Source organism: Mirounga leonina, unplaced genomic scaffold (genome assembly GCF_011800145.1).
Source record: "Mirounga leonina isolate KUSES-001 unplaced genomic scaffold, KU_Mleo_1.0 Mir_82, whole genome shotgun sequence".
NCBI classification, from domain to species: domain Eukaryota; kingdom Metazoa; phylum Chordata; class Mammalia; order Carnivora; family Phocidae; genus Mirounga; species Mirounga leonina.
This window is the reverse complement of record NW_023270825.1, coordinates 17,317,193-17,331,792: the sequence shown is the minus strand read 5'-3', so window position 1 is coordinate 17,331,792 and position 14,600 is coordinate 17,317,193.

Sequence of the window (14,600 nt, the reverse complement as noted above, 5' to 3'; positions counted from 1 at the left end):
TAAATATATATATATATATATTTTTTTTTTGATGTGTGATTGATACATAATGTGGTACAGTCATGAGGGGTGGAGAATAGAAAGCACATCTGCCACATACTTTCCATCCTTCATAAATATGCAAAGTTCAAGCACACATATTTCTATTATTACTTAGAAGTGAAGGCTGGAGGTGAGTGAGGGTGACAGCAGGGAACAGAAGTTCCACAGAGGAAGAGAAAGAAAGAATGCTGTTTCACATGTCCTCTGGTTTGGTCAACGTTTGTCTCCCTTGTCCCTTCGCCAGCTCTTTAGCCACCACTGACTTCTCTTACTTCCCACCTCCATCCCTAACCCAGAAATACATTTAAAAAATCCTTTTGATCTGTACAGGAATAACCATCCATAGGAAAGATGAGGACATTTTTAAAGCTGAAATCCAATATAAACGTATAGAGGTATAAAGATGACAGTGTTGTTTTCACAAGACGCTGTAGAGTTAGGGGCAGTGTGTGTCCGTGTGTGTGTGTATTTAATTACTAGATGTCAAACACTTCAATAATTTGGCCTTCGCAACCACATGTATGTCCATTGCTTCCACTATGATTGGACTGGAGGGATGAAAGATCTTTACATTCCCAAGCTCTGCATCTGTCACTAATAATTTTAAACAACATAAATGGCATTAGAATGTGTATTATGCTTTCAACCTGGTTTTACATCTGAAATGCTTCTTATATAAACTCCCACATAGTCCAAGGATCAGCAACTATAGCAAATCAGATTCAGTACCAAATATTTTCCCTTTTTTGATGGCAGAAGGAAATGTCTTCCCCACCCTGAACATCAAATACATCCATAAGGGACTGCCTGAAATAATGTCATTAAAAGTGTATTCATCTCATCAGGAACAGCACAAAATGAATTTTAGTCCATGGTATTGCTTTGAGATAAACCTGTGAAGGAAATAAAAACTGTATTTCAGTTTCTGTAAATGAGAATATGGAAGAGATATTTACACCCAGCCTCTGTTTCTCCTTATCCTTCATCATCTCTCTTACTGCCAGTTTAATTGTCAACCTGTCTCTTGAGTTTCATACCTTTCCCAAATGTGTTTCCCCCCTCTGCCTTATCTCTTCAAAGCCATCAGTCACACAGCAGATTTGTAATGAACTTGCTCTCTGCCAAGGCAAGAAAAAAAAGTGACATCATTTTCAAAAAGGGGAGATCAGCACTTTAATCTCAGTGAGATAGAAAATAGAACAAAGGGAATGTCTGGCAGGGCTAAAAGGGGGAAAGGATGGGGATGGAGCACATGCTTTCTTTCCCTCTCCATGCTTTGTACACTATGATTTAGAAATTTGAATCCATTTGTTTTCTATTCTCATCGTATCCTGCTGGCCATGCAAGGTCTTGTCTGGACATAATTACTGAGAAAACGGTGTGGCTTTCTCTCTCCCCACTTTTGTGAATTTGGTGGGATGGGGTGAGGGTGAAATGTTTACAGGCTTATTACAGAGTTTCAACGTTGATGAAGCGTTTTAAAATTTTGATGTGAGGTAGCTAGCTCGTGAACCTGATTGGGCAGGTGTATTCTAGTTGTAGCTAAAACCAAATCAGACTGAGAAGAGATGGCCAGAGAAGAAAGAAAGGACAAGCACTTTTTTTAATCACAGAGAATCCCCTCAGACTAAATTGTAGACATGTAGATCAAAGGTAATGTGGGAATCGGCACTGAAGGCTCAGAGGCTAAGATATTAAAACAGCTGTTTACAATAACTTGTGTGATCAGAATTAGTTTATAAAAAGTATGATCCTCTGAAAATAATCAGGCTGAAAAGAAATGTAGGTTCTCTCTGGTTACTATGGTTTTAGTTATGGTGGGACCATGTGTAGGAGATTATCAAACATGTACCATTTGTCAAAGAAATGTGATGAATCACCCTTGATAAAAGATAACAAATGCCTTCTTTTTAAAGTGAAGCTGGTTTAGAATTAGACATGTGTGTTGGGCTTGAACCTCCCAAGCCACAATTTCAGGTGTGCCAAGAACAAAACTGTTTAAAATTGTTACAATTAATTTCTGTCTGCAAGCTTCACTTCTGGTATCAAAAATCCCAACCTTAAGGCAGTTCTTGGTAAACCCAGTTCAGTCCAAAGTTTGCCTTTGCTCTGACTTCTCTGTGTTGATCCAAATTTCTTGGATTTCACTCAGCATCCAGGTCCTTTTCCCAGTCCTACCTACAAACCCCACAGTATCTACTAAGGCACACAGCACTCCGTACAGTTTCCAGCCTGAGCTCCTCTCATCTGTTGCAAGGCATCTGATTTCCCATGGTATTACTGGTTGTCATTTCAGAAACTACTTTGTGTCACTGGCATCACTACCATAAAGGATCTTTAGCATCTTCAGCCATTTCTCAGCCACTTTGATATTTGTCAGCATAGTGGGAGATCACAAGAAACCTCTAGATTCTCTCCTGCTCCATCTGGTAAATGGCAACTTGGGGGCCATTACAGAACTCTGCCTAGATTGAGCAGGCTGCATTTTCTATCTTATTGGTGCCCCATAACTCTGGGATGGCAGGAGTTAGGGGAAGTGATGTCTAACCAGCTTCTGCCTCCCACATTCCACCCAGGAAAGGAAGGCACTGGTCTGTAGATGATCTGTTGGCTCTAGGTCTTCACCAGCTCTCTGGGATGTGGTCCAGACAGGGAGGATGTAGACAGATTCAGCGCCCTTCCTCAGATATCCACACAACAAACTCATTTTACTACTTTTCCTCACTGACTTTTTTTCCTTTCCCAACTCACACAGATTTTGTCTCTTCTGTGATCATAAAAACAGAGAGAAAACATTTGCCTCCAATGTAATTGCTTAAAACCCAAGTCAGTTGTGCTCATGATTTTTAATATTAAAAAGCTTAAAACTTGCAAACAAAGACAAAAATTATCTTCCCTATTATCTCTACAATAAAGTCAATTTTGATGATAAAAAATGAGATTTGATCTTCTTTGTTCTTTTGGTTTTTCTGCTAAACATATATACTGTAAATGAAAATGTATCATGAAACTTCAAAGAAATATCATATATTAGTATTTCAAAATACTGTTAATTCTGTTTCTTTCCCCCTACAAATCTTTGCCTACCAAAAAAATGTGATTCTTACTTACTTGTCCTGCTCTCCTCTAAGAAAGGTTTTTACCTTTATTTTTTTATTTTTTTATTTTTTTATTTTTTTAAGATTTTATTTATTTATTTGACAGAGAGAGACACAGCGAGAGAGGGAACACAAGCAGGGGGAGTGGGAGAGGGAGAAGCAGGCTTCCCGTGGAGCAGAGAGCCCGATATGGGACTCGATCCCAGGACCCCGGGACCATGACCTGAGCCGAAGGCAGTTGCTTAACAACTGAGCCACCCAGGCACCCAGGTTTTTACCTTTAATCCATTTCTCCAAAACAATAAATTCCACACATAGCAAAAATGAGTATATGTCCAAAGTACAAGACTCTATATTGAGGTCCTCCAAGACTCTATAGATAAATCTTCATGATGAAGTAAAAATATGTAGCCAAGAGAATCCATCCATTGGCTGAACAGCCTCCTATGGACCAATACCAATGTAGAAAGGCCTTCGTCCAGATGGAGTCCAACTGAGGCCATCAGAGCTTCTCAGGGACATGTACTAAGAGACACCAAAGGTAATCTGTAGTTATTGATAGACACTTGAGTTAAAAGTTTATATGGTGCCAATGGACACAAGTTTTGCTTATAGAAGGACACATGGACAGGGTTGGAGTTAAGAGGAGGGGTTATGGAGAGAGAAACAAAGACATAGAGACAGGGAAAACAAATGCTAAGAGTCAAAGAAATTATGAAACAAATGTAGAGATGACAGACTGATACCTATTCACAACTGCATCTCTGAGCTCTCTAGTTCCCTTCCTTGTCTTATTTTTTCTCCTTTGAATCTAGGTGACCACCATACTTTTTATTATACATATTTATTTATTTGCTGTCTATTTATACACACACACACACACACACAATATTTAGATTCCACGAGAGGTGAGTTTTGTGTTTTGTTCACTAGTGTATCCTCAGTTCCTAGGGCAGTGGTAAGGATTTTAACAATTATGTTTCAGGAAAGAAGGAAACAAAGGAAGAAGAAAGGAGGAAAGGACTGTAAAAGGAAAGGGAGGAGGGACTAGAAGGAGAAGAGCAAGAGGTAAATTTCTTGCTTTGTCATTCTCTGGACTCAGATACCTGGCTACATGTCCTGCTCTTGCATTCCGTAATTCTCCCATTTTCTTTCTACAAGCTCTGTTTTCTGGACCTGAGCCCATTTGAATGTGTTTCTTTTCCCTGTAACCAAATGAACCCTGACAACAACAGCTGTGGGGAGTTATCCTAGTCAGTTTACAGACCCTTTTTCTTTATTTCAGGTGAGTAGCTAACTTTCTCATCTTTAAATGATCTTTGAGCCTGGTATAAAAACTGACCACATGATACCATGAGCTTGTTGAAAGAGCATGACTAAGGGTGCTGATTCAAATCACAGGGGGAGATGGTACAAAGGTAAAAGGGGAAAGATGACATACAGCTGTTACCTCCACAGTGGCAGAAGATCTGGGAGCTGAGGAAGCAAGTGATCTTTCCCCATTTACTATAATGGCTTTAAGGGCAGTAAATAGTTCAGTAGTGGTCCCCAAATGTTATTGAACATATTACTAGAGTGCTTGCTAAAATGGAGGTTACAAAGTCCAACTCCCCCAAATTCAGATTCTACCAATATATATTGTGGGCTAGGCATCTGAATTATTAGTCAAAACACCAAATGGTACCTACTACCAGATGATCTGAATGTTTGTGTTCCTCCAAAATCCACATGTTGAAATCCCACTCCCTAAAGATGGTGGTATTAGGAGATGGGGCATTTGAAGGTGCTTCAGTTGCCTAAAAATGTGACCACGCTGACGACTTGATCTTGGACTTGAATATGAGAAAGAGATATGTGCTGTTTATAAGCTATCCAGTCTTTGGTATTTTGTTATAGCAGCCCAAACAGACTAATACCAAAGCAAGTGGTTTTCTAAATACATATTGAAGATAAAAAAGCTCTAATTTGATCTGTAACATTTAGAGTGCCATGTTCCCAAAACTTTAACAATGGTTCCCCACTTCTGAATACCATCTACCTCTGCATGCCCTTAGACATCCAGAAATTAAAAGACAGAGTATAAGTGTGGATGAGATGGAAAAGATGAGGGTTCATTGTGGTGGTGGTGGTGGTGATTTTTTAATTAGCTAGGCTTTGTGTTGAATTTCTTGTATAAAATATTCTACCTTTAGAGCTGCATGGGTAAGGACATAGCCAATTGATTAACAAGTTATCAAAACCTGGGATGTCAAAGTAGCAATGTCCTGAGCCACACTCTTTTCTGTCAGGTTCCCACAAAAATTGTATTATCTTAATGCCTTCCCCTCTACCATCAGTTAGAGCTTTGGTACATTTTCTAATTAGCCTCACATTCTCAGAAATGGAACACCTTTCCTGGGGTATGTTAGACTCTTTCAGAGGCTGCTGGGCACTCTTGAGAACAGGACAAATGCAGTATTGAATTGGTAATGTGATATAAACATTGGGCTTCCATGACTGTTTTGCTTCAGGGTAGCAGGGCTGGTCATAATATGAAAGCTGGAAATGAATTAGGACTAAGGTAAACTTTTAAACTCCAACCAAAAAGCTCCCCTGAATCTGGTGGCTGGATTTAAGAATGATGTGTAGGGTTATATAAGTTGCTGGTTACGTCACATCTTAGGTCTCTAGCCTCAGACACACTCAAATCCCAAGTCTTTCCAGCTGATTGCTGATTCATTCTTCTAAAATAAAACCTGCTGAGAGGAAAGAGTTAAATCTGTCTTCAGAAGGTTCTGCCTGACTCTGAAGAGGTCATCCTTCATAGCCGCCTGCCTACTTGAATGAAAAGTAGCATATTAAGCTTCTAGACAGAGTTATGAGAGATCAAATAAAGAAAGAAGTACCTCCCACTCATAGACTTACAAAATATATAGTCTTTTGCAAAGTGTACAAAGGAGGATTCATAGACTGAGGAGCTATTTGGTGTTCCCAAAATACAGTGCCTCATGTAAGAACTTGAGAAGATAGAAGACCCAGTTAAGGCAAAGCCATAAAAACAGAAGGCAAAGTGAATTCATTTTGTAATTTGCTTTATTATATCAGGATTTATAGAAAGCAGTTCTACCTATTGCACAAATCTTTTTTTTAGTTTTGTTCCCTTCCTTTTCCCCCCCTCTGTTTTAAACTTTCCATGATAGGTGGTCTCAGAAAGTGCTGAATTAAGACTTAGCAAAGTCAAGTCCTATATATCTGGCTAGTCCTATAGTTCTAAAACAGTCTCATAAGCCAGTGCCTCACATTTGTCTGAGAGACGTAAGACCAAAAGAGTAAACAACACATACTCATAAACACTCACAAGCACAGATGCCCACACACGGAGACATGGACAAACATATGCAAGGTTACATTTTGTACTTTATTGCAATTTAGTCTGGGAAAGCACTGCTTACACCTTAACACATTCTTTCTTGGATCACAATGTTCATACACCCTAGCAGATTTCAAAACCAAGGTAGGATTTATTTTATAAGAAAGGGTAGGAATTCTCCATCTTGCTTCGGTAGCACTCAATAATGGATTCTCAATATCATAGCATATTAAAAGATGCTAATATTTGTATAGATTTTTTAGAATTTACAATGTAGTTTTACAACCATTATTTATTCATTCAGTAACTATTTGTCAAACACCTGCTGTGTGCCAAGCATTGTTCTAGGCTCTTGTGATAGAATGTGGGCAAAGATCTTTGTGCTCATGGAGATTACATTCTAAAGAATCATCTCATTTGAGACCCCCCAGTAATTCTGTACTTTCTCTTGAGGGAAACATGACTCGAACCCAAATTGTAATCCAAAAACTCTGTACTTTTACTAGACTTTGCTATTTTTCTTAAAAATCTAATCAATAAAAATAGGGTAATTATGAGAACCACGGTAAATGTCTTAATCTGTACAAGGAAACATACAAGTATAGTAATCAGTTTAGTAAATGGCTAAATTGTTTTGAAGGCCAAATCATTAAACCAACTAGCAAACTGAAGCACTCCATGAAGGTACTCAAGGAAGTCCATGAAAGGACCCAAGGCACAATAATTCTTTATAGTATCTATAGAGAGTACAGAATGTGACTTTGCATACTATGCCAAGTAGTTGTAATTAATTTTGTTTGACTCTACTTTAAATTAAAACTGGGATATCACATGAGAAAGAATTTCTGTTTCCCATTACAAGTGTACTTTAGTTGGTTTCCACCTAAGTGCAAATATGTTTTATTTTTTTAAACAAAGTAATTGATATTACAGCTCTCATTTCCCTTTAAAAAAACATTGGTATTTTCCACTAGATTTAGTTTTAAATATTTTTCAAATATTTATCACATTAGATTCACATCTCAAACTGATCAAGTTAAGTGGAAGTCTCCAGCCTATCCCTAATTTATTTTTATCCATGACACATGAAGAGTCCATTTCCATCTTATAGTTGGCTCAGCCTGAGAGATTTATTTGTTTTTTTCTGACTAATTCTGTACATCAGCTCTTCAAATATGAACTAACTAGTGCACTGCATAGGGTAATCTTAAAACCTTATGTTTTAAGGTTTTATTTGAATTTTATGAGAAGAGAAGCCTATTTGATTGTGTTGAGACCAGTCATTCTCAACATGGTAGATTTGGGCTCATTTTCTCTTCCCTAATGTTTTCCAACATTTGCTATGCTTTTATTGTAATGCTGAATTCATTACTTTTGTTATAGTTGCCCAATTAGCATTCAGTCTTTAGTTTCTAACAACACAACGACCCATAGCAGGTATGTGTTTAAGAAGAAGAAAAAAAACTGTGATTACAGATTAAATGGGGAGAGAGGTGGTGGAGTGGAGAGAAAGAAAAGTTCCAAACAATGTGCGAAAATAACAGAAATTACCCCAAGTCACTAACAGTCCACAAATTCATTGAGAAATTACATATTAAAATTTAGGTGAATTTTTTTTAGAAAAAATCACGTCAGTTTTATTTTCTTGACAAATGTTAAGTTAGACCACATAGCTTTCCCCTACCCAAAGAGTATTCTTGGGTAATATAAACCCAAAAGAACTTTCTTCTATATTGCAAGGTTCTAGGTGGTAGAGAATTATAAGGTCTTAAGTTGAGAACTTCACCATTATGAGAAAAACAGATCTAATGTTAAAATACTCTGACATTCTGTAAACTTAGAGAACATTATTTAGAATTGGCTTTCATATAGTAAAAGACTTTACCAGCCAACACAATGTTTTCTTCCAGGGCATGATGCCCTGGGCAGGACATGGGATAGTTTATCAGTCAGGGACCTGTCAAGAGGACAAAAAATAAAAAAATAAATAAAATAAAATAAAAATAAAGCAATCACTAGTTATTTTAACACAAAGATTCGATATAAATAATTGTCAACCAGGTATTACAGCCATGAGAGACAAAAGAGAGACACTGTGGATTTATAAAAGCAATTACTGGGGGGAGGAATTATCACGTCTAGGGTTCAGGGAACAAATGGAAGAGGATGTTGTTATTAAAATCTAGAAACTTAGAGGAAGGGCCGGTGGAGTTTGGATCCAGAGCTCTGCAAGGGGACCCTGGCTGCGTGGTGCTGGTACATCAGAAATTAGGAGGAAGGACCACCTGAAGTCAGGACCTAGATTAGCTAGTTCTGATATAGCTGAGAAGGCACTAAGAAATTGTTTCTAGGATGCGCAAAAACTGCAAAATAGGAACAATTGCAGCTTTGGGGACCTACTGTCAATGCCAATGGAAAGAGGGATTTCAAGGGTGACCCTCATAAAAACAACAGATTATGGGCATGTCCCTTTTTCCTCCTCCTGCTTTCCAGTCTCCCTATTGGGCCCCTGTTGGCAAAGCCTAACAGAAGCCAGCTGGCAAAGGAGAAGTGTCCCCAAAATCACAAAGCAAAATATAGAGGGATTGATTTGAAACTTAGAAAGACAGTAGCTTCTTAACTGCTACATAAGGAAGACAGCTTGTATTAATGTGTCCATAACATATCATTTGCGTTTACAAAGCTATATTCTTGGTTCTAGAATAGAGAAAACAGTATTAGTAATTGCTAGCATATAATAGCATCTACTGTATACTAGGTTCTATGCTAAATGCCACACATGTGTTGTCTTATTTAATTGTCCAGACATCAAATGAAAGAGTGATCATCATGAACCATGAACAGTTATCTAAACTGAATAAAAATGTGGAGTTCAAGATAGAAGTCCCTGTAAGCCATCATTTGGTCCAGCCCTTTCTCTATATGCATATCATCTTTTTTTTTTTTTTTTTTTTCCCTGTAGAAGAAAGAGTTGAGTTTATTGGTTACTCTAGATCAGGGCTTTGCATACTTTTTAAAAATTGATTGATTGATTGATTGATTGATTGATTTTAGAGAGAGAGCACAGAAGTAGGGGGAGGGGTAGAAGGAGAGGGAGAGAGAATCTCAAGCAGACTCTCCACTGAGTAGGGAGCCCAGTGCAGGGCTCCATCTCAGGACCCACGATTGTGACCTAAGCCAAAACTAACAGTCGGACGCTCAACTGACTGACCCACCCAGGCACCCCTGCATATACTTAAAAAAAAAATTCATTTTGAAAAAAAAATTGTTTTGAATCCAGGATAGTTAATATATAGTGCTATATTAGTTTCAGGTGCACAATACTGTGATTCAGCAATTCTATATATTACTCAGTGTTCATCAGGATAAGTGTATTCTTAATCTCCTTCACATAAGTCACCCATGCGCCACCCAATTCCTCTCTGGTTAACATCAGTTTGTTTTCTGTAATTAGAATCTGTTTCTTGGTTTGTCTCTCTCTCTCTCTCTCTTTTTTCCTTTGTTTTGTTTCTTAAATTCCACATAAGAATTAAATCATATGGTATCTGTCTTTCTCTGACTTATTTCTTTTAGCATTATATTCTCTAGTTCCATCCATGTTGTTGTAAATGACAAAATTTCATTCTTTTTTATGGCTGAATAATATTCCATTGTATATATATATATCATGTCATCTTTGTCAATTTGTTTACTGATGGACACTTGGGCTGTTTCTATTTTTTGGTTATTGTAAATAATGCTGCAATAAACATAAGGTGCATGATTCTCTTCGAATTACTGTTTTTATATTCTTTGGGTAAATACCCAGTAGTATAAGCACATTATCTTAAAACCAAACTTAGCTAACCAGTGTTTCTCTCACCTGTAGCAATCAGGAAAATTAGAAGGGTTAAAGGATTCCTTTACCAGAACTATAAGCCACAGCTTTATATAAACAGCATAGCCTTTTCTCTTAGCCATAACTTGAGGGAAAAAATTAGTAATATTTAAGGGGAGCTAGCTGCATGTTAGCAACATGAATTGGTTGACCTTAGAAGCACTTTGATTAAAATATGTTATTTTTCAATTCAAATAATGACGATACAGTTGATAAATTCTCTTAGCTGAAAATGAAGGAAGAAAAATCATTGAATTCCTAGAGCAGTCATTAAGAGCTGGAGCATACAAGTCTGAGATTGGAAAGTCAAAATGAGGCAATAAACTAGTAGTAAGGTAATAATAACTACTAATATCTAATAGAAAGCCATTGTATTATTATCATTACATATGTGTTACTTAGATATATAGTGATATATAATATATATATTTTATATATATATTATGTATGAATATATATTAGCTATAACTAGTGTTTACTGTCTCATCTCTGTGCCAAGAATTTTGTTTGATAAATACACAAACACAAACTTATATAACTCCCCTTGATGACACTATGAAATAGTTTTGTAGATAAGGAAGCAAAGAGCTATAAGATGGTAGAATGCAATTTAAACTTTGCTTTATTGAATTCTAAACATTTAATTTCTCCTACCTCCCACATGACCAAATATCCATGGATGACATGCCAGATGCCACGAAGAAGAACCAGTTTGGTTTCTCTTCTTAATTCCCCTTCCCTTTCACCCAACCTTTCACAGATACTCATGGTAGCATATGAGGAAGAACACGGAGAAAACCTCACTTTCCCCATGCCATGTCCCTACGTCTAATTCTATTTTGTCTCCCATATCAGTCATGATTAAGGTGTTCTCTATCTTCTTTCAGTTACAAGATAGCCCGAGTCTTCAAGTTCTAGCAATACCATATGAAAATATATAACAACCAAATCATCACAGAAACTATTGGTTTGATGTACAAGTAATATAAAAATGCTTATAAGTGGTACAATAGTCATAATTGATGAGAGAGCAGAGAATTAATTCTCACTCCAGCCATGCTCAAATCCTGGCTGAATTCTACTTACTAGTAGAATTACTAGTAGAATTACTACTTACTAGTTCAGTGATGTTGGGCCAGTGTTTTCACTGCTCCAAGTCACAGGTCCACCACTTCAAGTCACACACACACACACACACACACACACACACACTCATATGTGTATATAATAAGAGTCCTGTCTCACCAGGGTGTGAGGCTTTAATAGCATAATACATGGAAAGCACTTAGCACAGTGTTTGGCAAATAGTAAGTGCTTAACAAATTTTAGCTTTTGTTAGTGGTAATAGATGGGTTTACATACAGTGTCACATCTTATTTTGCATTATATGGAAATTCTTTATGGGGTAAGTCTAATATTTATGAGTCAATGCCGGTGTCCTTGGAAACAGATGTCTACAAACTCTTCCTGATACAGAAAATGCAGTGGGATTTAGTCTTGCACCACTTCTTTGAGAGTGGGAAATTAGAAACTCAAGGCAGTCACGTCATAGGATGTCCTCCTAGGTACGACTGGAGTTACATATTCTCACTGACAGAATCCACAGTGTGTAACACCTCCACCAGGAGCCTTTATCACACAGTTTTACAGTGCCTCTCCTGGACATCAGGTTATAAAGTAAACAATTTTATAATGAGTCCCATAGCATTTCTGGTATAAATTGCTTACATTTATTGTATAAATCCAAAACAGAGCCTCCTCATGCTGGGGTCTTACTGATTGGAATCTGTTCAGCATGCATGGATTTATTTTTGGAAGTCTTTTTTAAACTTTCATTTTGTCTTCTCTTATCATTATGCTATCTTTCCTCTTTTAGTCTAGCGGTTAGGAACTTTTTGTTGCAAATAAGAGAATGCCAAGCTGCTGATTTCAGTAAACAATAAGGACATGTATTTGCCGTGCATGACAGGGAGACTGGAAGCCAGTTTTGTCAGGATTGGTTCAAGGTTCAGTGCTGTTCCCAAAGACCCAACCAGCTTCTGTTCCTCTTCCCTGTTATTCATAGCATGTGTTATTCTCAGTCTCAGACACTAGAGATGTACCAATGGCTCCTAAAACATGCACGGTGACCAATGTTTTTGAATATTACTAAATAATCTACAGTCAAAATGAAGAAACAAAGGCTAAGTAATGAAGATTAGTATCATCTGTAGCATAAAATAGCAGTATGACTTGGAGAAAGCCATTTAACCTTCTAGAATTCTACTCACTCATCTCCAAAATGAGTATAAATGTTCTTGAATCATCCTTAAATGCCTCACTCTGCATCTGGCACATTTCAGATATTGAATAAATAAGTAAATAAACAAGCAAACAAACACATAATGAATGTGTAAAGGAATACATAGTTAAACAAAGCTCATTTTAGTTATTTAACCTTATAATCTTGAAAATAATTGGACAGTCTTTGGTTTCCATGGGAAGTTTAAATTCATGGCATTTAAAATGGGAAAAAGGAGGATTTGCCTGACTCAACCATAGATACTTGCCCTTCCTGTGTACTGATGTTATTTGGCTTATCCAGGCATGCCTATATGTGAATAAGCCTTAGTGTTGATCCGTTTCCAGTTTACCTAAACCTGTCTGAAAGCTAGAGCCAGACAGCTGAGTCATTTTCTAACAATTGCCAACTGGCGATGACTTCTCAAAGCCAGACAATCCCCCTCAGTGGTCATTCTTCTTCTTCTTCTTCTTCTTTTTTTTTTTTTCCAAGGATCATAAAGCAGATGCATTATTTTCCATCTATTGTGTCATAAAACAGTGATTCCAAAAGCTGGGAAGGTGAGTGATTTCTTGGAAGCGAAAACTGTAAGGCAGAGACTGGAACAAAGACCTAATTATGGGTAGAGGTGCTAAAAGGCACAGGAGACCAGGAAGCACACTACCAATAATCAAAGAAGTTCACCCTGACTGCTGGGTTTGTTGTCCTGAGTGAAAAAGAACAACAAAAGGACTCCACAGTGAGAGACCAAACTACACTTGCCCAGATTCATGCTAGCACTTGCTTGAATTTTCTCACACACTTCCCTCCCCCATGGCCCTACTCATCTTTTCTTGGAGACAAATGTAGGTTCAATTTCCCCAGGCTTCAGTCAGACAATCCAGCTGCCAGAAATGTGCTGGCTGATGATCTTTCTGGAACGACTTCTCTGCTACTTACTTGGGTCTGTCAAATCTGGGAAAGGAAGGAAGAACAGAGGACAATGTTGTGAAAAGCCAGGCTGTAAGCTCTGTGAAAAACCAGCAACTAATGATAATGCTCAAGTACTGTGTTAACATTAATTAGATTTCTATGTTGTGACACTTGTCCATTATTAACTATAGTTTCACTTTGTCTACCTTTACTTTGTTTTTATAATATTGACCAAAAAGTATTATTTCAATGAAGTTCTTTTTCAGTATTTACGAAAATGTGGCCCACCAGGGACTTTCTATAAATAGCAAAAAATTAATGTTTTGTCTAATTTACCTGCAGAACTAGTGGTAAGATACTATTAAGGCCAATAAATTACTTAGTTTATCAAGACCATAACAGTAGGTAAAAAAAAAATAGAATCTCTAGCCATATTAAAGAAGATAAAATAATAGTTTCATGTAAGGTTTACACAAATACATGGAGATAATGGAAGTTATTTTGAATATTGGCAGACTTGCGAAGGAAATGGAAATTTTTGAAAGTGAATTACTATAAGTTGTTAACCATAATTCAATATTTACTTGCAGACTTTCAGAAAAGTAGTTCACTGTTCGTTTTATGCGATGAGTTGTTAATATTACATGAAATAACAAATTGGCATCATAACTAAACAGAGTCTCTGGGCAGTTATCATAAAAAGAACGATGGGAATCTAAGCATGGGAGTTGGGTTTTTTTACTGACAAATGGATTATTCTGCACAATGTGAGGTTTGTCATTCTTGCTTTCTGATCAGAGACTCTTCAGTCTCAATTTTAAATGTCTTCATTACACAAATCGTATTTATTATAATTGTGGGTGAGATTAAGCTTGTTAGAATGAGAGCCTATTACATCATTCTGTTATTTTTAAAACCTTGGGAATGTCACACTTACCCAAATGAAGGACTGATATGTGGCCCTACAACCATTCCAGTTACGGCAGGGCCATTCCAACAACATTCTTGACATGCTGGAAGCTGACGGCATGCCCAGACAAA